The 24,579-nt window shown below is 43.1% G+C and overlaps 1 long non-coding RNA gene across 1 annotated transcript; it reads right to left on the bottom strand.

The window, feature by feature from the left end:
* Positions 1–1,556: 1,556 nt before the first annotated feature.
* Positions 1,557–23,144, bottom strand: LOC130681211 (uncharacterized). Its single transcript, XR_008994283.1, has 5 exons — positions 23,073–23,144; positions 17,081–17,184; positions 10,709–10,766; positions 7,070–7,257; positions 1,557–1,694 (listed from the first exon to the last, which is right to left on the bottom strand). It is a non-coding gene; the product is annotated as an uncharacterized LOC130681211 (long non-coding RNA).
* Positions 23,145–24,579: the final 1,435 nt, after the last annotated feature.

Below are 24,579 nucleotides of genomic sequence, written 5' to 3'. Positions count from 1 at the left end.
GAAAAGGGACTGCCTAAGATCTCCTCATGTGAGCAGGGGGCTACGGTGAACCCCTTCAGCCCGTGATCCACAGGGTTTGTTCTCCTTGACACAGCAGCTAAGCACCCTTCTCATTTCAGACAGAGATGGGAAAAATTAGACATGGGAAGACGAAGCAGCACGAGTTCAAGCACATGCAGCTCCCTCGGCTGCTGCTCGTGGCTGAAAGGGTGGAAAAGCTGAGATGGTAGCAGTTCTCCTGTAGAGGGTGAGGGGAGAGAAGACAGAGTAGGAGGAGAAGAAAGACATTATTTAAATTGGCATGCTCCCTCGTGATTGCTTGCAAAAACAATCACTTTTTGATGATGCAGCAGCCTTATCAGGAGCAGTAATTTATAGATAGCATTTCAAAGAGGGGCGGGCGACTCCTACCAAAACTAAGGGCACAGAAACACAGAAGGAAATACGGCTTAGGGAAAATAAAATAAAATAAAGCAATAAACTTCTCCCGTGCTTTATATGTTGAAAAGGTTTGACTGTAAATCCTGATCTTGACATCCACCCCAGATCCATTTTCGAGGCAGCCACGGACTCAACAGGGCGAGAGAAAACACTAAATCATAATTACCTCATAAAAGCCCAGCCTGTTTCTCTGAATGCTTGAGAACCAGTATAGCTTCTCAAAATATCATAAATCTATTGTGTTCCCCCCTGTTTTACTTAACAGCCAATTAATGTTACTGTTTAAAAGAATTAAAGCCAGGGCCTTGAAGAGGGGGGAGATAAAGGTCTGTAAGCTTTGCCTGGCACCCAGATACCTCGTGCTGATCGAGGCCTCATTAGACGGCTCATTAAAAGACTCATCCCCAGAGAAGCTGAGCCATGGGGCTGGTCACTGAGAGGATCGTGTTCTTATTAGCGCACCGGAAAGGAAAACATGCTTCAACACAATCTTGAGTCTATTTTAATATCCTACAGGGCGACATCAGACATGATGGCAGACGTCATGCCTGTCTTTGAAGTCCTCCTGCAAACGAAGTATTGGGGCCACCCATGTGGCCAACATAATTAGGGGGAGCAGAGGGTGGATCAAAACAAGGCAGACACAGCCCCAAAAGGAGGCGTGATGGCAATGGTGACTCTGGACACCAACACGGCCTTGTGACCTTGCTAAACACTGCTGAATGAAGACCATAAAGTCCTCACTTTTTTCTCACAGGGCTCACTTGCAAGTTCTATTGCTGTCACCCTAAATTCTCCTCCATGGTGGAGGCAGCTGGCAGTGGGCATGCCTGGGCACTGCATAAAAACTAGCATGAAAAGAGGCAGAGACAGGAGCATTCAGGTTCCAACTTTACTTCCTTCTGGCCTTGGGCAAGGCATGCTCTTTGGACCTCAGTTCCCGACTCTGGAAAATGAAGGTGTCAGTGACGGCTCATGACCCAAGTGGAAAAACATTCTAAAATACCTTAGAGTATTACTTTCATCACATATATGAATCTCTCTACAGTATTGAGAGATGCAACCAGGGCGATATTCTAAATACTTCACAGCTGTAAGGAATGGGTACTAGGAAGAATGTCCGGCCAGTTGGAATTGCGGCATCCTCATTGCAGTAGATGACAGCCAGAAATGACCAGTATGACAGCGCCTGTGGGCTGGCTGATCTTCCCCTCTGGTCCCCAGTGATTGTCAAAACAGTCCTGAACTGAGGCCTAAGAAGGGAAGGGAAAATCGAGATCATGCAGCCAGGAAATGGCCAAGGGACAAAAGACCATTTGAAACTGGGACCCAAGGAGGGAGTGGAACTGGATTTGGGCAGAGTAGAAAGAGCATAGGCTTTGGAGTCAGACTGACTCAGCTGAGATCTCATCTCAGCCCCAGATATATGGCCTGAGGCAAGCAACTTACCTTCTCCGAGCCTCAATTTTCCCATCTGTAAAATGGAGATAAAGTGGGATGTCACAAATGAGACAAAACTAAACAATGAGGCAAAATACAGCCCATCTCAAAATTTATTCTTGATGATGCTTCCAAATGCCTGTAAAATTTCTCTCCCAAATCATGTCTCAGTGGTCTAACACAGCCAGGTTTTCCTCCAGCAGGAGAACGCATGGAATTCTCAGCAGCAGTATATGAGTCACTTTGGATGGAAAACAATTGTCACTTTAATCACCAGAATTGTTCTCAGTTCTGTGAGATGCTTACACCATGAGAGGCACCCCAGAAACAGGGATGGTTTAAGGGAACTCTCCTCTCCTGTGAGTTCTGGGGCCCGAGTTCACTGATTGAAATTGGGAGCAAAATCATTTTCACCAATTATGTTAAATTCATTCCCTCTTCCTCCTCCATGTTTCCTTCTCTGTGAAGTACACACAGTTGAATTTGTCTAGGTCAGGTAAGTCAGATGTGAGCATCATGTATCTCCACTGTCATTACACACCTCGCATGATTATTGGAAGGAATGAGAGGGCTAGTGCCAGTCAAGGGCACAGTGTAAGTCAGGGTTTGTATTCAGTCAATACAAAGTACTGTTGGTCCTTGAATAATTTGGGGGTTGGGGATGCTGACCCCCTCCCTGCAAGTTGAAAAATCCTCATATAACTTTTGACTCTGCCAAAACTTAACTACTAATAGCCTACTGTGAACCAGAAGCCTTACCAATAACATAAGCATTCAGTTAAAACATATTTTGTATGTTACATGTATTAGATACTATATTCTTACAGTAAAGTAAGCTAGAGAAAAGAAAATGTTGTTTTTCAAATTGTTACAAATCCCCAAACATTTTTCCAGAATAGTTATTGAGAACTGTCTGCTTATAAGTGGACTCACGCAGTTCAAACTTGTGTTATTCAAGGGCCAGCTATACTTTCTTGCTTCATGTTCGAAGAAGCCCAATCTATGACTGTGCTTGAAGAGAATCAGACAAATCACACTGTATGGAAATCCCACCCTCATGCAACATTATTTCCCTTGAATACCCTTGAAGGTGACTTCTGGAGACTGGATGTCTTTGTTCCCCCAGAATTCACATGTTGAAATCCTGTCCCTCCCTGTGTTGGTACTAGGAGGTGGGGCTTTGGGGAGGATTAGCTCATGAGGGCGGAGCCCTCATGGATGGGATCAGCACCCTTATAAAAGAGAGCCCAGAGAGCCCCCTCACTGTTCATGTGAGGACACAGTGAAAAGACAGCTGTCTATGAACCAGGAAGTGGACTCTCACCAGACACCAAATCTGCGGGCACCTTCTTCTTGGACTTCCCAGCTTCCAGAATGGCGATGAATAAATTTCGGGCATTTATATGCCACCCAGTCTATGATAGTTTGTATACCAGCCTGAATGGATGGCAAGAGTACCTGTCAGTGGAGGGTTTCCGTAATGAGGCCACTGACAGCTGATAAAGCCGAGGAGATGTCCCAGCTTGACCCTATGGTTGGCAGCTAATGTTAATGAATTACTCATTGATCATTTCCTTTACTGTGGGCCAGGTACTGTATTAGGCCTTCACATGTATGACAGGAAAAAAAAGTCAATAATTACTCAAAGCCTCAGCCCCTTTCCTCCCCGTCCAAAAGGATTCTGTGCTGCTTTCTGGTCCTTCAGTCTTTGCAGGACCTGGATGCTGGGCAGCACAGAGGGAAGCCAAGACTGGCCGGCAGGATGCACTGGTTCAGAAGGACAGTGTTTCTAGGGGAATAGAATTCAGCAAGGACTGAGACGGGGAGCAGAGCCAGACGCCTAGGCTGAGAAGTAATGGGGGTTCTGAGGGATTTGAGGAGTTCGGAAAAAGAGAAAAGTGCTAAGAGGGTGCGGGGGTTTGGGAAGGGGTGGGGGTCCAGTACCAGGAAGGTGGGAGAGAAAGGTTCTAAAGGAGCTTGTGGCATATTAGGAATGAAATCCCATTTGAAGAGAACGAAGTTTCAATTAACCTTTAAGTAAATTTCAGTAACTATCATTCTTCCTTATTTTACAAAAACATTTTGCACTACTGATAATTCTTTCCTTCAACAAGCATGCTTTCTGCCCCATTTTTAACCTAAGATCTTGTTGCTCTTTACTCTCTTTTCCATTGCACATTAATAACCTGAAAAAATTGCTTAGGTCAGTCTCTGAAATACCAATCTTTTAAAATCCATAGAAAATTACTGTAATTAACCAGACCCTGCAAATTTAGCAATTTTCAAAATGTCTCTTAGGTTCCATCCATAGGCCAAAGCAGGAGAACATAAAGATGCCTCACAAGTAAATCTGTAAAAGTGTAGTTTTCCCAGCCTAGGTTATTTTGGCCATGGCTGCTCTCAACAGTGAACATGTGACAGAAAGTCAGTCAGAGCAGGCTTATTCAACAGCTTACACTCAGAGGGGCCTGCACTGCCTCCTAGGCCTCTCATACTTCTGGAGCTGTGAAGACAGAGGCATGTCTACAACTCTAAGGCTCTTATGAGACTAGGAATCCTGAAAGCGACTGTGGGCCCCAGGCTGCAGCCAGAGCAAATTAAACAGCCAGTCTGAAAAGATCTGAGTCACAATCAAACTTTGCAAATTATTAATACTGACTCCAGCGAAGTCCTTGGAATTTGCAAGAGAGTACCTCACCAGCTGAAGCTCAGTTTTCCAGGTAACAATCTTGCCTGGACTGAGAAGGTGTAAACAACAAGAAAATTAGTCGGGGTCTATGCCAGGGAGACAGTCTCAGCTGCTCATCTCCTTCTTTCTGCAACTGACCGTGACACCTGACACCAAGTCATCCAAGGATCTCAGAGCTTCTGGACAGCTTATGAGTTGGAGTATTAGCGCTGAGTCAGCTTTTCGGTTGTTTTCATAATTAACAACTTGCAAATACACCTTTCTGAAATCCTGGATTTAACTTTCTAATTACTCCAGTGACTTGGGGTTAATTGAGTGAAAGTCTTTTGCCAGTCACAAATAACTCTTTCATTTTATAGGATTCCAATACATCTTCGGGATCTGCTAAAACTAAAGTGAACAATCCCTGTATCTCTGAGTATCTTTTGTTTTTTCCTTTACATACATCAACTACCTCTGGGAACCTGGGGCTGGAAGGCTAGACATAGATACGATGTATCAACATGACTCAAAGGAAAAGGGAACTTGGAAGATGGACAAGCAGACATGGTCGATAGCACCCTGTTCTTGTGTTACTGCTAAGGGGCTGACCATTAGGCGTGGAATCTATGAGTACCATCTGCATCCTGCCACCGGGCCACATGTCTTATCGCAACCCCTTCCAGGGAGATATGCCTGCATACGCTTCCCAGCTGCTTGTATGTCCCACTACCACCAGCTTCAAATTCCTCCACTGATGAGAAAGAAGAAAAAGGTGACACAGGTGGTAGGGCAGTGATAATCATTTGTGTCCAGAACTCTATTATGCTTCAGATGTTTATTGTAGCATATTAAGAAATTAGGCCATTATGCACCCAAATTTTTTAAGTGTTTTGCCTTGTTTCCAGTGCCCATCCCTAGGCCTCAGCATGGGACCATCAGGCAGCTGGGAATCTCTCATTGGACAGCAAGGGCAGAGAATAGAGGATCACTCAGACCTCATCAGGGAGACAGCCCTACAGAGTGGGCAGACATTCTAAGTAACCATCTCAACAAACATGTGGCAAGTGGTGTCCCCAGCCACCTCCTCTCTACCCCTTCTGGCCTAAGGTACCGTTAGCTTCCACCAGATGCTGCTGCTTGATATTTCTGAAATAATAACAGAGAACACAGGTCATCTACCTACCACTTCCTCCCTGCACTGGCCACTTAACATGCACCTCCTCTGATCCTTACAACTCTTCAAGGCCTGGAGACCCCCAAGGTGTGTATCACCATCTCAGTTTGACTGACGCTACCACCTCCAAGCTCTGTGGTCTTTCTAAACCTCCGCCCTTGTGCTGCCCTCCTTGTGGATGAGAAAAGTAGTTCATACCAATTAAGAGATTCTTTACACTCCTGGAAGTGGTTAGCCTCTTTTTCTTTCTATTCTCCCTAGTGAATAATTCTATGCCCTTAGCATTTACTCATGAACTTCTTGAACTTTCCTGCCATCTTTTCTGTCTCCTTCTGTGCTTAAAAAATCGGTCCAGGGTTTTCCAAGGCCCATCCTAAAATACAATGATCTCATTTTGATCTATGTTTCTGATTAGTATGACTTGTCTAGTAGATTCTAAATTCAACTTTAAATTTGAATCTAAAATTGTATTAACTGTGATCATTTGATATATGCCGGTATTAATTTAAGCTATGTCAATGCCCCCATAGCTAATATTTTTCTTGGGGAAAAATCATAGCTAGAGAAACTAAAAGATCCAATAAGCCAATTCTCAAAACTCCAACCATTAAAACTGAGAAACACAGGGAATTCAGTAAATACCCAGACTTCATTGTTTCAGTGTACAGTCTTTCACTCTCTGCGTGTAGTGCGGTAGTAGGGAAACAAAAACATTGGACTTAAACCTTTAATCCACTGCTTTTGTCTTCATGACCTCAGGGAGTCATTAACCTCTCTGTGTCTCTATTTCCTCATTTATAACATGATGGGATTGGATTATATAAAATGGGTTTTCAAAAGTTGTTTTTTTTAGCTATGGACACTTTTAGAAGAAATCTTAGGCGGAAGTGCAATGCACAGAACAGATGAGAGCAGAGCTATGGTGGAAGCAGGGATGGGGAGACCCTAAGACTCGCCCACTTAAACCCTTAACAAATTCTTAGCCCTCCACTTCAGTTTAACCATTTATGATTTCCTATACAGGCACAGCTTTGGCATGTGTGAGCATTTACATTCATAGCAGATGTCTTTGATAGGATATACATGTAAGTGTGTGAGTCGATACGTGTTCATATGAGTATAGAGATGAGTATAGAAATCTAAATCCCCCTCCAGAGCACCTTCAAATCCGTGAGTAGGAATGAGATCAAATGTCGCTAGTTCTTGGAGTGACCAGCCTAGCACAGAATGGCAGCCCTGTGCACACTATGCCCGAGGATTTCTGCCCAGCCCACCCCGGGAGGGACAGAAGGTGGTCTCAGCCAGACTCAGGGAGCTGCTGCCGCCCTTTGCCTGCTCCTTACCTTGGCCTTGTTGTCCTCCTGCAGACACCGACATCCCTGCCGGTGGCCATACGTCTGGTGCTCGGAGGCTTTCTCTTGCTGCCCGACAGTCCCACTCCCTCGCTGCTCTGCTGAGGCTGCCCCTCTGCTTGGCCTCGGTGCCCAGGCGGCAGCGTCTGCCACTCAGTGAGCACTTGCTGTACCATTGTCTACAGTTTAAAAGTGTCACTTGGACCTTAAGACCTTAAGATTTTAAGAATTTCAAGAAATAGCTCCTTTGTTTTTATGTACACACTCTCCCCCATTGGCAGGCACCTCCTCATAGGATTCAAACGGGTGGCCAGTGGGTCTGGGACCAGGAAACACATCTGTGTGACAGCAGTCACACCACTGAGAGAACTGCCCCTTTCCCAGAATGATTAAGACTTTGTACTGAGTCAAAGTGATCGTGCCTGGTTTATTTCTCCCTTAATGCTCTCCCAGGAGGCTTCCCACTGCCTGTGCAAATAAACGTCAGTTCTCAGGATGGTCTCAGCAGGCCTGAACCCCAGCTGACCCCTCCAGGGATCCTTCTGAGACCCTTAACACACAGGTGTTGACGAGTCAGTGCATGGTTATGGTGTAAGTCAAGGGAAGCTCCTTGTCAAGATACACGACAACTGGAGGGTTCGAATCTGCTCCCACAAATTTTTCATTTCAGGATACATATGGAAACTCTTCCAGTGTGATAGATAATAAATTATTTAAGTCTTTAGCTAAAATCAAACTGGGAAACCTTGAGAGCAATCATGCTATGCTTACGAGGAAGGGGCTTCAGATCTGGGTAGAAAAAGTCTCACTTCCCCATGCAATGACCTTCAGTTTGGTTTTTGGCAACTGGTTTCAGACATAACACAAATAAAGCCTATGACGAAGAAATCCACTTAGATCGGAATTTCCCAAAGAGTGCTGTGCACAGCCCTGTGCTGTGAGATTCTCTGGAAGTAATCAAATGTGTGAACAGATTTGGAGAAGTCTATATCCTCTATCTTGAGGGTCACAATTTGCTTCAGCATATTCATGACCAGAGAAATACTGAGTAAGGAAACTTTTAACTTTTTATAGCTCATTGTTTCTATACATATTAAACAGACTCTTTTTTATTTTACTCTGATACTTCCTAATATTCCTCAGAAGTAATGTTTTACAGAGTGCATTTTGGGAAAGAGTTAGCTTAGAACAGGGGACAACAAACTTCTGTAAAAAAGCAAATAGTAAAACTTTTCAGCTTTGTGGTTGTAGGGTCTGTGGTGGTTACTCTGCTGCAACACAAAAACAGCCTTAGACACCACATAGAAACCAGTGAGCATGGCTGTGTTCCAATACAGCTTTGGTTATGGGCACTGAAGTTTAAATTTCATATCATGTTCATGTGTCATGAAATATTATCCTTCCTTTGACTTTTTCTAACTATTTAAAAATGAAAAAAAGAAACGCTAAGTTTGAGGGCTGTACAAAAACAGGTGTTGAGTTAAATTTGGCCTGCAAGTCATACTTGCCGGTCCCTGGCTTGGAAGCAGTAGGAGCTAGTGAAGAACTGAATGCCTGTGCAGAGATCAGACCCAGGGCAGAAGCCTTGTCCTACCTAGCGCTCTGCCAGACTATATGGTTCATGCTCATGAATACGTGAGCAAAGGAGTTTAGGGAATGAAGGATGGCCACCGATTCAATTTACCTGTCAGTGGTATGGGCAGAATCTAGTTTGTATTGGCCCTGATCACTGGATACGTCTGTGTACGTGGCAGATAGGAACCCATGAATAGGATGTGTTCCATGCCAACGAGAATTTCACACCTTTCTGGATAGCATTTGATGCAGGTGCAAATCCGAGGAGGGGAAAATCCTGCGGCAAAATGCCTTTGAGACCAAAATCAATCAAAGGGGAAAAAAACTTTAAAACCCATTTATTGCTTATAAGGAGTCATTCCACATCTCTCTCCTGCTGTGGCAGAAGCTAGTGAATGTTCTCCCCCAACCTCTCCACTCCAGATAAGCCCGCGCCCATGAATTACCCACTGATACGGAGATGGACTACTTCTCTCCACCCCTTGGAAACACCTGTTGATATGGAGCTGCACTAAAGCCAGGCAAGAGATTCTGGAAATATTGCAATTTTATCCACACAGGTAAAGACTGTTGCAGATGTCTGGGCTGTGAATTCAGGTCAACAATGATCAGCCTGAGAGCTAGAGCAATAAATAATAAAAGCATTTCAAACATTGTTCTGCCTTTGCAAGATAAGGTTTTATATTCAGTGGCAACATCTGGATCAGAACATTTATCTGTTTTAAGATACTTTTTCTTACTCACAGCTGCCTTTTTATTTGCTTCATGGAAAGGCTCTGTTTTGGTGTCCTAATGGCACCAAAACCGTATCCATCAGTCTCACCAAAATTCTTTGCAACAAGCCTGCTTTCTAGGCTTACTCCCAAGTGAGTCTCTTTCTGGGACTGTCTCATCCTTTGGAAGTTTCCATGGTCACTGGATGACCACTTTCCCACTAGCTGCAGTCCCATGTCTTGACTGACACCTTCCTTAACAACTCCAGGTCAATGCAGTTCTCCTTCCTCTGAGCAGATTGACTGATTGATACATCAGTTCACTCTTTCATTCATTCAAAATATGCTGACTGAGCAGCTGGTATGTACCCCAGACACTGTTATGGAATGGAAATATAAAAATGAAAAAAAAAAAAAAAGGAAACCTCTTCCTTTAAAGAGTTCACAGTTTAATGGAAGAGCCGGAGACACAAACAGACAAAGGAAGTGACTTCAGTGGCCCTGAGAACCTTTCCACTTGCTCTTAATCCGACACCACCTGGACCCTCCAGAGCCCGGTTCAGGGGCGGATGCCGTGGCACTACACCAGGGGAGGGATTCTTGAGGGCAGACACTGTGCCCTTTGTCTTTCTCACCTGGAAAGCATCTAACACAGCGACGACTTACATGATAGATTCTTATTAAGTGTCTGATGATTGGTTTTTGAGCCCTGAGCAGAAGACATAAGCAAGCTACAGAACACACACTGCAGACTTCATTGTGCAGTTTGACACCAAGTTCTTTGCTGCTTTTCAACCTAGAGTCACCTAGACTTTGTGCTGCTGGTGACGTGGACCCAGTGGTTGGGGAGGAGGCAGGAAACAAGGTGGGTCTGTACCTGCTCTGGGAGGTGCAGGACAAGTAGCAGAGAGAGTGTAGGAAAGGATTAGCCATTTCTTTGATATCCCGTCCTCCCTCTTAAGACACAGGCCAATGTGTCTGATGGACTCTCAGCTACCAGGGACCTCGAAGGACTCACTTTCTAGGTGCACCCCCCATCCCAGCAGGAGGCCCCCCCAGACCAGATCCTGTTGAGGACGGGGTGGTTACACTTTTATTCCATAGGAATTTTCAAAACAACAGAGTAGCTTGAGCAGAGCACTGAGCCGAGCGGGGAAGCTGGACCCGAGATGGCAGTGGCCCTGCCCAGCCCCTGCCATCGCGACTACCAACCCGTGACAAGCCAGCCAGGAGCCAACACGGGTGCAGCTGCTACTGTGACTCGGTTTCCCATGCTGGGTGTGTGTGTGTGTGTGGAGTCTCATGGTATAGCTTTGGGATTAAAAATGCATTGGCTTAGTACCTTTCTTTCTGTTATGTGGGACAAACGACTTCATCCGTTTGAGCCTTGGGTTTTGCATCTGTAAAATGGAGAAAACAATATCTTTTTGTTGGTAGTGTGAGGAGTGCAGGAGAGAATGTCTGTGGAGGGTCAGGCCCCAAGAAGAGGTTCCCAAACGGCAGCTGTGTCAGCACCTCCTCCCCACGGTGGGGGTCCGCGGTGCCGCTCTCCCTCCCGTCTCGCGCGGTGTGCCAGCCTCCTGGCTCCTGGGAGGGCACTGTGCCCGCAGAGCTCCGTGGCTCTGTTCGCTGTGATGCCACCCTGGGGCTGTCAGGCCTGGTTTTACATAGATCAACTGAGCACCTCACCATTCCTCCATCCCGTTCTCATTTTTGTATATTGTGGTTCCAGATTATGATGTCTTTTGCCCTTAGCAAGTATGGGGATTGTGTTTTTGTTTTTATTTCTTGTTCTCTTTGTTGCTTTGGAGTGATTCTTGAAAAAGGAGGGTGGAAACATCTTTGCTCTGTCATCTAAAAACTTGGTTAATCTTTTCAGATACAGCGATAAGCCCAACACATAATAGAGTGTTTTAGAAATCACAAGTAAAAACAGATCTTTGCCCTCCCTCCTTCCCGATTCCCTTAAATATAAAAAAGTACACAATAGCTCTCTTTTTCAGTTTCCCTGCCATCAGCACACCCCTCCTGCCGTGCCCCACAGGCCCTGCTCACAGACGAAGCAGTCAAGGCCAGGATTTGACTGACTTACAGGAACGGGGGATGTAATCGGAGGGAGGAGAACATTACAACAAGCCAGCTGCTCTTTGGAGGTTGATTTTCATTTTGGAAAATAGCAGAAGCAATTACCGTGGCTCATTAGAAGGCCTAACACACTGGCTGCAAAACTATATTTAGAAAACCGTATTCACTTAGCTCTAAAGTGGTGAGAGGGTGTGAAAGGGTGGAAGGGAGAGGAAAAGACAGACCAGGGCCTGCTTAGGCTTAGACTTGAATGTACAAACAGGTGATTGGAAAGGAATTCTGAGAGGAACAAGACAGGAATGGAGCTCAGACCCCAGGCCAAGCGCAGACCTGCATCTCGGCGCCCTCAACACTGGGAAGCTCCAGCCCTTCAGCGAACTGCGCTCATTCATGGAGGGGCCCTTCTGCCCAGCGGGAGGGGAGGGAAGATATGGTCTGTTCAATGCAACTTTCTGAGAAAGCCGAGCTACGACCTCAGATTTCCAGGGAGCTGTGGGTTGTCTCTGTGGTCTCCCCTGAAGTTCGCCATTCAGTTACATCGGGGTCCCTGAGCCTTTGGAACGAATTTTCCATCCTTCTGTTTCTGCCTTTTTCAGACTAGGACCCCACAGGCTGCTGGCTCATGTTTTGCATTTGCTCAGAACCAAAGGAAGGGTTCTGAGGTGAGAAGGAAACACTTTGGGCAAGAAAGGTATGGTTCAGGAAGTTTGTGGGGTATGATCACCCCAGAAAAAACTTAAGGAAATCACCTCCACTTTCCTCAGGTGGATGAAAGCATTTGGAGCTTTTCATCCGAGAACACTTCTTACATAATTTGTGTAAGGCATATTTACTCTGCACTTAAACAGGTCCTGATGTTGGTATGGTTCTTTATAAGGGACTTTTACCAGGGCTGCCAAGAGCTGCTTCTTGCTTAAAAAAACAGAACTGGGGATCCCCCAGCAAGGATGGAAGGGGGGGAACTGTGTCTATATAGCTTTTGCATTGATATGCGACACAGACAGCATCCAGGCCCCTTGGGATTCCATAGTCTTGGGAGTTTTTACTAGCTTCCCTGTTGATGACCCTTGGCTTTCCCATATCTCATTTAAAACTCAGGTAGATATTAGTGTTTCTATTTTATGGAGGAATACAACAAGAAGTTTTCATGGCTGGCCTGGGGGCAGCCATCTACATAACAATATGACTGAGATAGGGACTCACTTACCCCAGACACTTTCTCTTTACCACAGGGCATTGGTTATCAATGTGTCATCCCTAACAGAAAACCTGAGTGACTAACTCAAACACCTAGGATTTGTTTATCTGGGGAACTTGCCCCAAGGAAGCAGATTTCTACCATCCTCCTGGTCTACCACCCTTTTTTGGAGTATAGCTTCAGCCCTTACAGGAATAGGAGTCATATTCCTCAAGACATCATATTCTTAGTCTAGGAAGAAAGAAGGAATTTCCTAGGGCTGCCAAAGCAAAGTCTCAGCAACTGGGTGGCTTAAAACTCTACCTATTCTCACAGTTTTGGAGGCTGGAAGTCCAAAGCCAAGGTGTGGATAACATCCCCCCCTCTGCAGTCTTTCTGGAGGAAGCCTTTCTTGCCTCTTCTAGCGTCTGGTGTTGCCAGCAACCCTTGGCATTCCTTAATTTGTAGATACATCACTCCAATGTCTGCCTCCATTTTCAAATGGCATTTTCCCCTGTATTTCTGCACTTCTGTGTCCAAATTTCCCTCTTCTTGCATGTATCATATAAAATTTAGGGCCCATCCTGCTATAGTAGCATCTCCTCTTAACTTAAGTACATCTGCAAAAACCCTATTTCCAAATGAGGTCACATTTACAGGTGGATATGAATTACTTTGTGATACTATTCAACCCAGTATGAAAGGTAGAGGCAGTACTAGTGGACTTCTGTGTCTTACGGCCACCCCAGCTGCAAGGGAGCCTGGAAAATCAACTGGAGGTAGGCAGGGGAGAAGGAAGTTGAATGGGAGGAAGGTGAGTCTGATAGACACAGCTATTGTTTACCTGGCTTGTTTCTGACGAAAGGGAACTGGCATCTATTAAGGTCACAAAGTAGTGTTGGCACCTATTAGGTTCTTTATATACATTACCTTATTGAATATTGTAGAACCTTTCAATGCATCTCTCTGTTGGATTGCCAGCTCAGTGAGGGCAAGGCTGTATCTTCTATTTCTTGTATACACCATATAAGCTGGAGCTCAGTACACATTACTAAGTTGGATAAATTAGTGCCCAGTCTTCCTTACTACCTGGAAGCCCATTCTTTGCCAGGGACCTCCTGATGTCAGCCACAGAAATCAGCCCCTATTAGATGGTATTTTCCTTCTTCATCTTTGCGTTGTAAGGGAAACAAGCAGCAGTTATAATCTGCAAGTAATTCAGTGGGCTGCCCTGGGTGATGTAGAAAAGAGTAAATTCCTTTCCAGGCACTCCTACCTTGGATTCACTATGATTGAGAAAGACTAGAATATAAAGGATTATTCTTTCAAGAAGCTAAATTCTAATGCCAAAATGAAATCTAGAATTGTGTGCTCTGTTCTCTATAACCACACCTTTCTGTTTGCAGTTTTTAGAACCAGTCTAACTCATCTTAATAAATCCTCATAGGTGTTTCTGAAAGGAAAGGAGAGGTATGTTAGAATCAAGATCCAATATCTACACATCATACCTAGGAAGAGAAATATATGGGTAGGTAGCAGGAAGGATGGACAGATAGATGAAAAGGTAGGTTGTTTGAAAAGAGAGAGGCTGCAGGGAGAGGAGCGGAGGGGGCAGAGCAGGATGGAAGGAAAGGCGATTCTCCCAAGTCAATTAAACTTGGTCTCAAATAAAACTGTCATCTACTAAAGGCAGGTTTCCAGTGACTCCCCTTCAGATGCACATGATCTTCAACCGGTTACTTCCCTTTCCACCTCTCCCTCTCTGTCTGCCTGGGTTTCTCTCCTCCTCCTTCCACACTTCCTCCCCCATTCCTTCTCCTTTCTTTCTTCTCTCCCTCACACCATGTCACCATTATTGTCAGTAGAACGAGCTGCATGCATGCCAAATCAGGTCATTCACAAATATAGAACAAACGTCTGTCACTACAGATTTACCACGATGACTAAAGCATGGCCCTTCTGTCTGTAAAAAGTGTGCCTATTAGTTATGTGGGATCACAGCCTAGAAGCCTTTTAACCTTCTACCTTAGCTTAACCGAGATAACCATTCTTCCAATAAACATCCGCTTGAGTGTCTCTGAATGATTTACTGTGGTGGTTCCATTTGTGTTTCTACAGCCAAGACAAAGTCAGCCCCCCACCCACTTCACCCCACACCCCACCTCCAGCACTGACACAAAGCCATTTTCTGGAGGTTAGGGCTTAACTGTAAATATTTGTTCTGACTGAAGCCTGCTAGGAGCTATTTGCCGAAAATGGGATAACTAACAACAGTCCATTAAAGAAAATGAGCAGGAACTGAGGACAACTTTTCAAGAAACGTTACACTCTTTTTACATTATTTTGGGGACATTCTAAATTCATCATATATTTCACATTGTTAAAGTCAGATCAATTCTCCTTTCAGTCAGATATTAAAATATACCAGATGACAACTAAGAAAAAGAAAAAACGAAAGGAGGAAAATAATAAATAGGGACTAAAGAAAAGGATAAAGTGAATTTTTAAAATCCTATTTATCTTTAAGATGGTCCTGTTTCTAAATAGTTTAGTCCATGTCAAAGTGCAAGTCTATCCTGCATTTTACAGATAAGTTTTTAAAGCAAAACCAAAAATGCATATGTATAAACACATTGTGAATGGAGGTTAAAATTCAATACTGAACACAAAATTCCAAAAAGCTGGATTCCTTTTCTCATTTTAACAATTTCTGCAGAACAGTCTAGACAAAGTTTAAAGGGCCTTTAAAACCAACTATGAAAAACATAAATAAAAACACAACTTATTATCCATACAACTTGTTTCTATTTTGATCGCCAAGTGGGGTCTATTTCACTAGTTGAGGATGTTTTTTTTTTAAGCGAAGGCAGAAACCACAAATGTTAAAATGAGAAAATCAGACCTGTTATCACTGCCCCCAAATAACTGCATTACCCAAATGACCCCAGTTGTAAATGCCTTTGCCAGTTAATTATTACACTATCATTATTGTTATCACCATTATTACTATTTTGTTCTTTTCTTTGATCATTAGTTTGCTGGTTCAACCGTCATACATGGTTATAACAGAAATTCACGACCACGTGATGGCTGTTGGGCTGCCTGTGGGAAATGACTTGATAGTCTTGCAAACACTGAATCATGCAGTAAATTAACACTCATTTCCATGCTCGTTTGCTTGCATGTTGATGACCTGGAAACACATGCTTACACTCCATATTTTTCCTTGTTGCTGCTGATTTGTTTCTTCTCTGATACGAACAGAACAATATGGGCTTCCTCCAGGGGACAAAACAACACCTAACTGCAGCATGGAAGGGCGAGAGGAGCAGATGGATGGAAATGATACTCAGCGAGGGCCAACAGAGCACACACAGAGAGGAAATGCAGCTACCTGGTGTCACACCTGGGCGCAGCCAACCCTCTTGGCAAGCAGGCTGCCTGGGGACTGGGAAGGCGGAGGCCAGGAGGAACTTGGGATCCAACAACAGCTCACAGAAGAGACCCTTGAGAGAGGCTATTCTAGGTAACTTGCTCCCAAAGGCCATCGGGCTTAGAAGCTCCTGCCTCACCCTCCTCACACCAACGCAGGGAAATGGATGCACATGGATGCCATTTCTTCACTTCAGCAAACATCTCCCTGCTTGCTAGAATCTTTTCTCCTTTACTTGGCAATAAAGACCAATTAAAATGGTCTTTTATTCACTAAGCAAGACTTGCCTGGTCTTTAGAATGAGACCAATAACAACTATTTCTTACTATGACTGGGCTTTTTGACAGGTAATCAACATTTTCTCAGTCATGCTGTCCAGTAGAACTTTCTGCAGGGATGGACATGTTTTATATCTGCACTGTCCTAAATAGCTACCACCAGCCACCTGTGGCTATTGAGCACTTGAAATGGGCTAGTTTTACTGAGGAGCTAAAATTTTTAATTTTATAAGATTTTAATTAATTTAAAATGGAGTATAAAATCAATTCCATTTTCATTTTCCAGAATACAAGTTTTTAAAAAATTACTCTGAACACTCAGACAAGTGTATCCTCAAAGTACATGAACTATTGCTTCTTTCATTCTAGTTGTATCACATGTGGCTGGGGGCCATGCATTGGACAGCACAGCTCTGAAGTACAACTCTCAGAGTTGGCTGCAGACCTTTCTGGCTATTCCTGTGCCAACTGTCTCAGCAATGGATGCACCGAGTTGTCCAACCCATGTATAAAAGAGCTTGGTGCCTTACTCTTTAATTATAAACCAGGATTTAGGCCCATGCTATCACAGCCAAGTATACAATTACTGTCTATAATCTAATGACACACAAATGGACTTTCCACCCCTGAGTTGATGTTTATGGCTCATGTAACACTTTATCTACCCCAGCAATGCACCAAAACCTCACCCAGGACATACTGAGTGAATGTCTGAAGGGCCAGGTTAGCTCAGAAACTTACAATTTTTATGAGCTTCTCAGATGGTTGTTAGGCAAACAGTCCAACATCGATTCTTACCACCTCTGCACTGCATTTCCAACTGGATGTATCACCACCAAGTCAGCCTGAATACGACAAAGATAAAAATCCCTTCTGGTGAATTCTGCCCTTCCCAACTTGCCCAAACCCAGGAAGTACGATTTCCATTAGCCCTTGTAAACCCTAGAGTCACCATCACTCTTCGATTAAATATACCAAACCTGGAGTGGCTGGTACGTAGGAAGCATTCAACAGTATTTAATCACCGCATCTTTCTTTGCGTTCTTTATTTCTCTTATCTGACTGGTTGTAAAGCAAGGCCCTTTCCCCACATCCTGGTTCATGTGTCCACTTCATTCTTTCTTTCTCCAACCTCACAAAGTTAGCTATGATTTAATCATCTTTAATACTTTAATCTTAATGTAATACTGCAGCCATTCTCACCATCATCACCATCAAGGTTTCCTTTGTATCAATCTGCTAACGAACTCTGTGAGATGGAAATTTTAATTCCCATTTTACAGGGGATTAAATTTAAGGAAATTTACCCAATGCCATTCAGCTGGTGATTGTCCAAGAAATGTGCATTTATACCAAAGCTTATGCTCTTTTCAACTAAATGGGATACCACAGAGGACTTATGACCAAGGGGACAGGTGGCATGCACCACCTCAGCCAAATGGAAAATGGGACAAACTGACATCATCTATGTCCTGATGTGATGTACTGTGTCAACCATATCACCTGTATAGCACTTCTGTTAGAACTGTTAAACTTGAATCTAATGATGAGGAAAATCAGACAAATCCGTGTTGAAGAATGTTATGCCAAAATCTGGCCCAGACTCCTCAAAAATGTCAATATCATAAAAGATAAAAAAGGTTGGTGAATGGTTCTACTAAAAAGATATGACAATTAAAATGTAACATTTGATCCTTGATTGGATTATTATTTTTTTTAAAGCTGTAAACATTACGACATTATTAGGACACCTTGGGAGAACTGAATATGACCTATATATTAGAAAATAGGATTGTATCAATATTGAATTCCATGAGTATGAAGATTTAGCCATGGTTATGTGGGAGGATGCCCTCATTCTCAGGGAATTATGTGTCAAAGTACATAAGGGTGAAGCTGCAACTAATATTCAAATTATCCAGCAACAAACAAACCAACCACTCTCAGAAAAAGCAAAAATGGCAATAGCAACCACTTGGAAATTTAGGTACAGAGTATTAGATGCTCACTGTATTCTTTTCACAACTTTTTATAGGTTTAAAGTTTATTCAAAATAAAAAATTGGTTTTAAAAAAGGAAATAATACCAGCTAATACTTAAGTAACACCTACTATGTGCTACAAATACTATTCTAAGCACTTTATGCACATCAATTCATTTGATCCTCACAACACTCTACATAGTATATTAATTTTAGCCACATTTTACATATGAAACAATGGAAGCCCAGCGTCGTTAAGTAATTTGACGAAGGTCCACAACTAGCAAGGAGCTTTGGGATTTCAACCAGAGCCCGTGCAATTAGCCTCTCAAACTTTTATTGGGAGATTCTAGTTCTCAATTCCTTCTCACGGAGCTGAACAAGCTGCTCACCACACTTCATCAATTCTAACACTTTAAGGTTCTTCCTTGCATTCATTTGGAAGTTATCTCCTGATGGTTTTTAGCCATTTGTTCTATTCTACATTGGACTTACCCAGAACAAATCACCCTTTCCCCCTTTGGATGTGAACTCCCCGAGAACTGGGAGGTGATACTCTGCCCCCACGCTGGAAGAATGTTTCCTAGCACATGGCAGGAACCCAAATGAAGGAATAATGAGCATCAGCCTTTCAAATATCTGAAATCAACTTCTGGAAATTTCCGTTCTCTGTTGAAACCATTCCCAAAACCTTCCATTGTTCCATTAATATTCTAGTCACTGTCCTCTTAAATAATTCCAGTTTTTCTAGTTTTAAGAGTTCTGTGCTCAGAACTGAAAACAGTATTCCGGAGTTCACTGACCACTATCATTTTCCTTGTTTCTGATGGTTTCCTTCTGTTAATGAAGCCTAAGAAATCACAACAATCTTTAAAATGGCTTTGTAACAACTACTGAAGAGAATTGCTGGCAAAGATAGTGAACTGAATGTAAACATTAACTCTTGCTTTATCCTAAGTCCCACTAAAATAACACTAGAGGATTTTTTTTTGTTTTGCTTGCATAAACCCATAGGGACAAAGATAATGAGAGAGGAGAGAATAATTGCATTTTGAAGCTGGAAAGCAGAAGCACAAATGGTAACTGACTTATCAGACCTAAAAAAGATAAATCTTAAACCAACAGGGGTATCAGCAGATAAACAGACCTGGTCACAATGAAGAATCTTAAAAGGTTCAGAAGTTGGATCCATCAGTTACCTCTAGGACAGCCCGAGGGGGGGAGTCAAAACAAGAGAACTGGTCAAATATCTGTTTAAGACTAGAAATCTCTGTGTAGTCCTCTTTCACCCCCAAAGAAGCCTGAGGGTCTATTTTCCAGAGACAGAATAAAAAAGAAGGTCTCTGAATAGGGGTTCTACCAGATACAGTTTGGGGCAGGGACACTTCCATGGGAAGAGGACTAAATAGGATTGGAGGAGGATTAAATAAATATTTACATAGTGGTGGCAGAGACTTCTGACCCCTTCCCTCACTCTGTTTCCAGAATGTTGGCCGCTCAACTCTATCCTTCAGGCAAGAGTTTGGACAGTCTTTCTCTGGAGAATCCAACTAGTGCAAGAGGAAAGACTTAAAGAAATTGACAAGGAGGTGTCCCCAAAGAGATGGCCGACTGGATAGTCCATAAACCCTCCCCCGTGATCTCAGAGCTTCCAGTCGGCTAAAGCTAAATTTAAAAAAAAATCTCTCGCTTTGGTAAAATATACATAAAATTGATTATTTTTAGTCATGTGTGAGTGTACTGTTCAGTGGCATTAGGCACATTCATATTGTGCTGCCATGACCACCATTAATCTCTAGGACTTTTTTATCATCTCAAAGGGAAACTCTGGGCCGATTAAACAATAACTCCCCACTACCTCCTCCCCTCACTCCCTGGTCATCCCTCATTCTGCTTTCTATCTCTGGGAATTTGACTATTCTGAGTACCTCCTATAAGTGGAATCATAATATCTCACTTAGCATAATGTCTTGAAGAATCATTCACATTGTAGCACATGTTAGAATTTCCTCCCTTTTTGAAGTACCGTTAAGGGAAGCCCTTTTTGTTAACTCTTAGCCTAAGGAGTCTTTTCTTCTTTCCCAAAGCCAGGATGATTTCTAAAACCTCCCTGCACAGCAGCACAGAGAAGCCACCCCAGGTTCTAGTCTTGGTAAGAGTAAATGGTTTTGCAGGCCCCACGGTAGAAGAAAGAACTTCTTAAATTGCATCATTAATGGTATATAGATTTGTGTGGAAGAATATTGAAACAGAAATAGTAGCTATCTAGGACTATAAAATATGGTTGATGCAGATCTTGGACCCTTAAGTCAAAAGTGTGAATAACTGTCAACAAAGAGAAAGAGAATATTATTTGCCAGTGGGAGCACAGCCCTGACCTGGGAACAATCTCACTGGTGTGAACCACCACCAGGCACGGACTGACAATCAGTAAAGGAAAAAGCACAATCAGGTTGACGATGGTCTGAGGTTGCAGACCAAAGTGAAGATACTTACACCAAGTCCCACCCCCCAAAATTCTCATTCAGTAGATCTGGGATAGACACAGGATTTGCATTACTAACAAGTTTCCACAAGATACTTATGCTATTGGTCTGAGGACCACACTTTGAATAGTAATGTTCTGTAGCATGAGAAAATATTGTCCAACAAGCTCTCTTAGACACGTCTTCCTACTTTGCATAATTTTCAATCCCTTTTCCTCTTTTACTTGTTTGAATTTCATATCTTCTTCCTTATTCTCTTCCTGCTATCTACATATGAATATTTTTGGAGATTGTAACTTCAATTTTTATCTCTTCATCTTTCCTTCCACTAAAATTCAACAACTATTTATTGAGAATCGATTACTGTTAAGCTTGGCTCTAAGAACCATGAAAATGAAAACCAGTAGGGTTGATGCCACTGCTCCAATATTATCTTCTCTGTGAAAGTTTTCTCAGAGCTTTCTCACAAATATGACTATCTCTTTGTCGCGGTCCAGCCGCAACAGTCGAACAGAGCTACCAAAGGATGTGAGGAGACCCGAACAAATGACACAAGACAGCTGGGGAGGGCTGACGCTCCTTCGCGTCACCAGCAAAACTTTATTGAAGGTCTAGGATTTATATAATGCAGTGGGGTTACATGATTCCAGGACATAGCATTATCCAATAGACAGTCAAGCACAGTATTGATGTCAGCGGTAGCCGGGCAAAGGTAGGCTCAGCAGGGTTCCGTCAGTTGGTCATGAAATGCATAAACAGGATGTTCTTTGTTCTCCATTCCCGCCACATCAGCAAGTGGGGGAAGGCAGGCCAGAAGCAGGGGCGGTGTTTCCACACATCTTCAAGGTCTCCCTATTTTCAGAGTGAGGAGTCTTGGCTCGTCTTCGAGGACAAGATATGTTTTTGTGGGCAGATAACTTCCAAGGACTGCACTGGTTGTTCTCAAGCTTGTGCTTTCCTATGCTGCGTTCAGACCTGGGGGAAGGTGCTTTCCCATTCTGCCTACAAATATGTGAGAAGACAAAGGCGGTCCCCAACATCTCTTACTTTGGTTTCCAAGAGCTTTTTATTTGTCTCTCTCATCTGGCTTTTATTTCATTCTATCTTAGTTGGGAATTCCCTGAAATAATAACCCAAATCTTAATTGAAAACAGTATCTGTACTGGGAAAAATAATCTCAATCTCCAATTTTGATTCTGTTACCCATTGGTATTTACTTTTTCAGGATCAGTAATTATATCAGCTTCAGAATTGATCAAAGAATTGTGACAATCTCTTTAACACACTATATGAGTTATATAAAATTTTGGTTAATATTTGGAGACATTGCAAGATATCAGGGGAAATGAGAGAAAATTCCGCTGCTAAGCATATTGGTAGAAGACAATATTTATGGTGTTTACTTTTATCTAATTCAGTTAAGTCAACATGTATTGACAATCATAATATGAAAAACACCATTCTATTGTTCTTGCATACATTTTTTTTTTCCTCCAGTCCATATCATGCCCCCACAAATTTTTGGGTAGAAATATAGATTGGCTCTGCTATCTCCATTCCAAGTGTGGCAACAATCAATGAAACAGTGCTCAGCTCTGTGGATGTCTGTGTGTTTAAAAAGCAGAGAAGCAGAAGCAGGGACGAATATTTTCATATAAAATCTGAATAAACAACAGCGGAAACCTTTCTTAGCTATCTGTCCTGTCTTCCAGACTTCCTTTTCTATGACATAAAATGATCACATAAGCCACAGGGCTGTAATGGAAATCCAAGCCTGACCTGACTTAGTAGATTCTTAAATGTTGACTTCCTGTGGACCAATAATTGGAGAGGGCATTTGGATAAAAGAAAGAAAGGCAGGCTCTGAGTAGATGAGTGGATCTCTCGAATCAAACAGATTGGACATAGAACGAACACCAGGCATTTTTCAGGGGAGGAGGAAAGTAGTTCTTCTGCCTGTCAACCAATGCTTGTGACCATTTCAAAGTTAGAACATCCCAGAGGTCTGCCGAAATTCCCCAGGACGAGGAGAGAGAGCTCCTCCTACCTTTTTGCATTTCAGTGTAGACATAACACACTCTCATTCAATTCACACATTCAACTCCATGTGTGGGGAAAAATAACAACCAACATAATCATATTTTTCATACAAAATGGTCCCTAAATGCATACCAACTACTTTATCTAGTTCTTAAGAAACAGAGATGTGTTTCAATAAAAAGTGGCTGCATTGAAAGACGGTGCAATATATGCAAAGCATGCTTACTATTCTTGGTGGAAGAAAGCTGATATTTTGGTGCTCCTGGGGCTCCCATAGGCAGCTGTGGGATGAAGCCAGCGCCTCTCAGAGAGGACTCTTCTACACTGTCAGCAAATGGGAGCCGGAGGAGCCTAGGTCTCCGGAAGTCACCTTCCCCTCCCTTTCCGTCCTTCTGCGGACTCCTCCTCCTTCCAGCTTTCCCACATCTCTCATCAGAGAACTTTCCTCATCTCACAAGGTGGGGCAATGGGGCAGATGTGGTGAGCGCGCCACCAAAGGGAGAAGCTGGGGAGCTAGGTGTATGGTGGGGCTCTCGCCTCAGATCGGCTGTGTGCATCTCTCAGGACACACGGGCCCCAGGGCAGCACGAGAGTGACGTAAGTGTCACCACAGCTTGGGGTTTCCTAAGCATGAAGCCTTTAGGCTGTTCTCACTGTAGGATCAAGTCTGGGCTGACTGCGAGGCTGCACACCGCACGGGGATGAACTCTGCCAAATAGTAGCTCTTCTGCTAGCCGAATGGTTAGCAAGTTTTAAGAGGAAGAAAGTTATATTTAGTTTTGTTATTGTCCGGAATCATGGAGGAAATGTGTAATAAGAAAAACCCAGATATCCTGAAAGAAAATGAGAGGCAAAGGGGAAAGTGGGAACCCACAGTACTAGGGCAAGTTGCTAACCCATTGGGGGGCAGTGTGATTGCTCCAGAGGATTGAGGTCACCGGGAAAACCTTTGCTTAGAAACTAAATTAAGAATAAGGTCCCCATTGTTTGTCTTACAGTGGCCAGAGTTCATGAGTGTCTTGCTTTGTCCCCAGGGTCTCTGATTCTCCACTCTAGGCCAGCTCTGATTAAGAGGAAGACATATATCTTCTAAGAATAGTTCCGTTTTGTGCTTAATTCAGTAACATTAACGGAGGGAAATGAGGTTATGTGAACTTCCCATGGATATTCTGATGGGAGTGACTCAGTTGATACAAAGGATTCCCTGTGAAACACATCCAAATAAGCAGTCAAATTGATTCTAGTGATTTGCCCAGGTTTCACCAGCTCAGGAAAGAGGAAGGAATATCCTAAGAGACAGTGACTCCACACTATATGCAGGTAGCCAAAACACCTGGTAGGAGATGCCCCGAAGTAAAATAAAACAATATAAAATCATCCAATGCAAATGGGTTAGATGCAAAGTATCTTAATGACTGAGTCAATTCTGATGCAAACAGTTTCTTCCTTGTATTATTTTCCAAATCAAAGACTAATGTTGCTTAGGTTCAAAACCAACCTTACATTCAAAATTTTCTAGAGTAGAAAACTGATAATAAGAAAAGTAAACTCTTAGGCAAAATAGTTTAGATTCATTCAGAATTTAGCAAATGTGAAAATCATTACATAAAAAAAGAGATTTTGTAATTTACTCCTAGAAAAAAACTTCCTGCACTTTCCTATACACACCCACACCCACACACTCTCTCTCTCTGTATCTCTCTTAGATTTCTGCTATTCAGGAGGTATTAATC

The sequence above is a fragment of the Manis pentadactyla genome, chromosome 16 (genome assembly GCF_030020395.1).
Source record: "Manis pentadactyla isolate mManPen7 chromosome 16, mManPen7.hap1, whole genome shotgun sequence".
Lineage (NCBI taxonomy): Eukaryota > Metazoa > Chordata > Mammalia > Pholidota > Manidae > Manis > Manis pentadactyla.
Note: the sequence above shows the minus strand (reverse complement) of the source record. Positions and strands in the feature narration are given on the sequence as shown.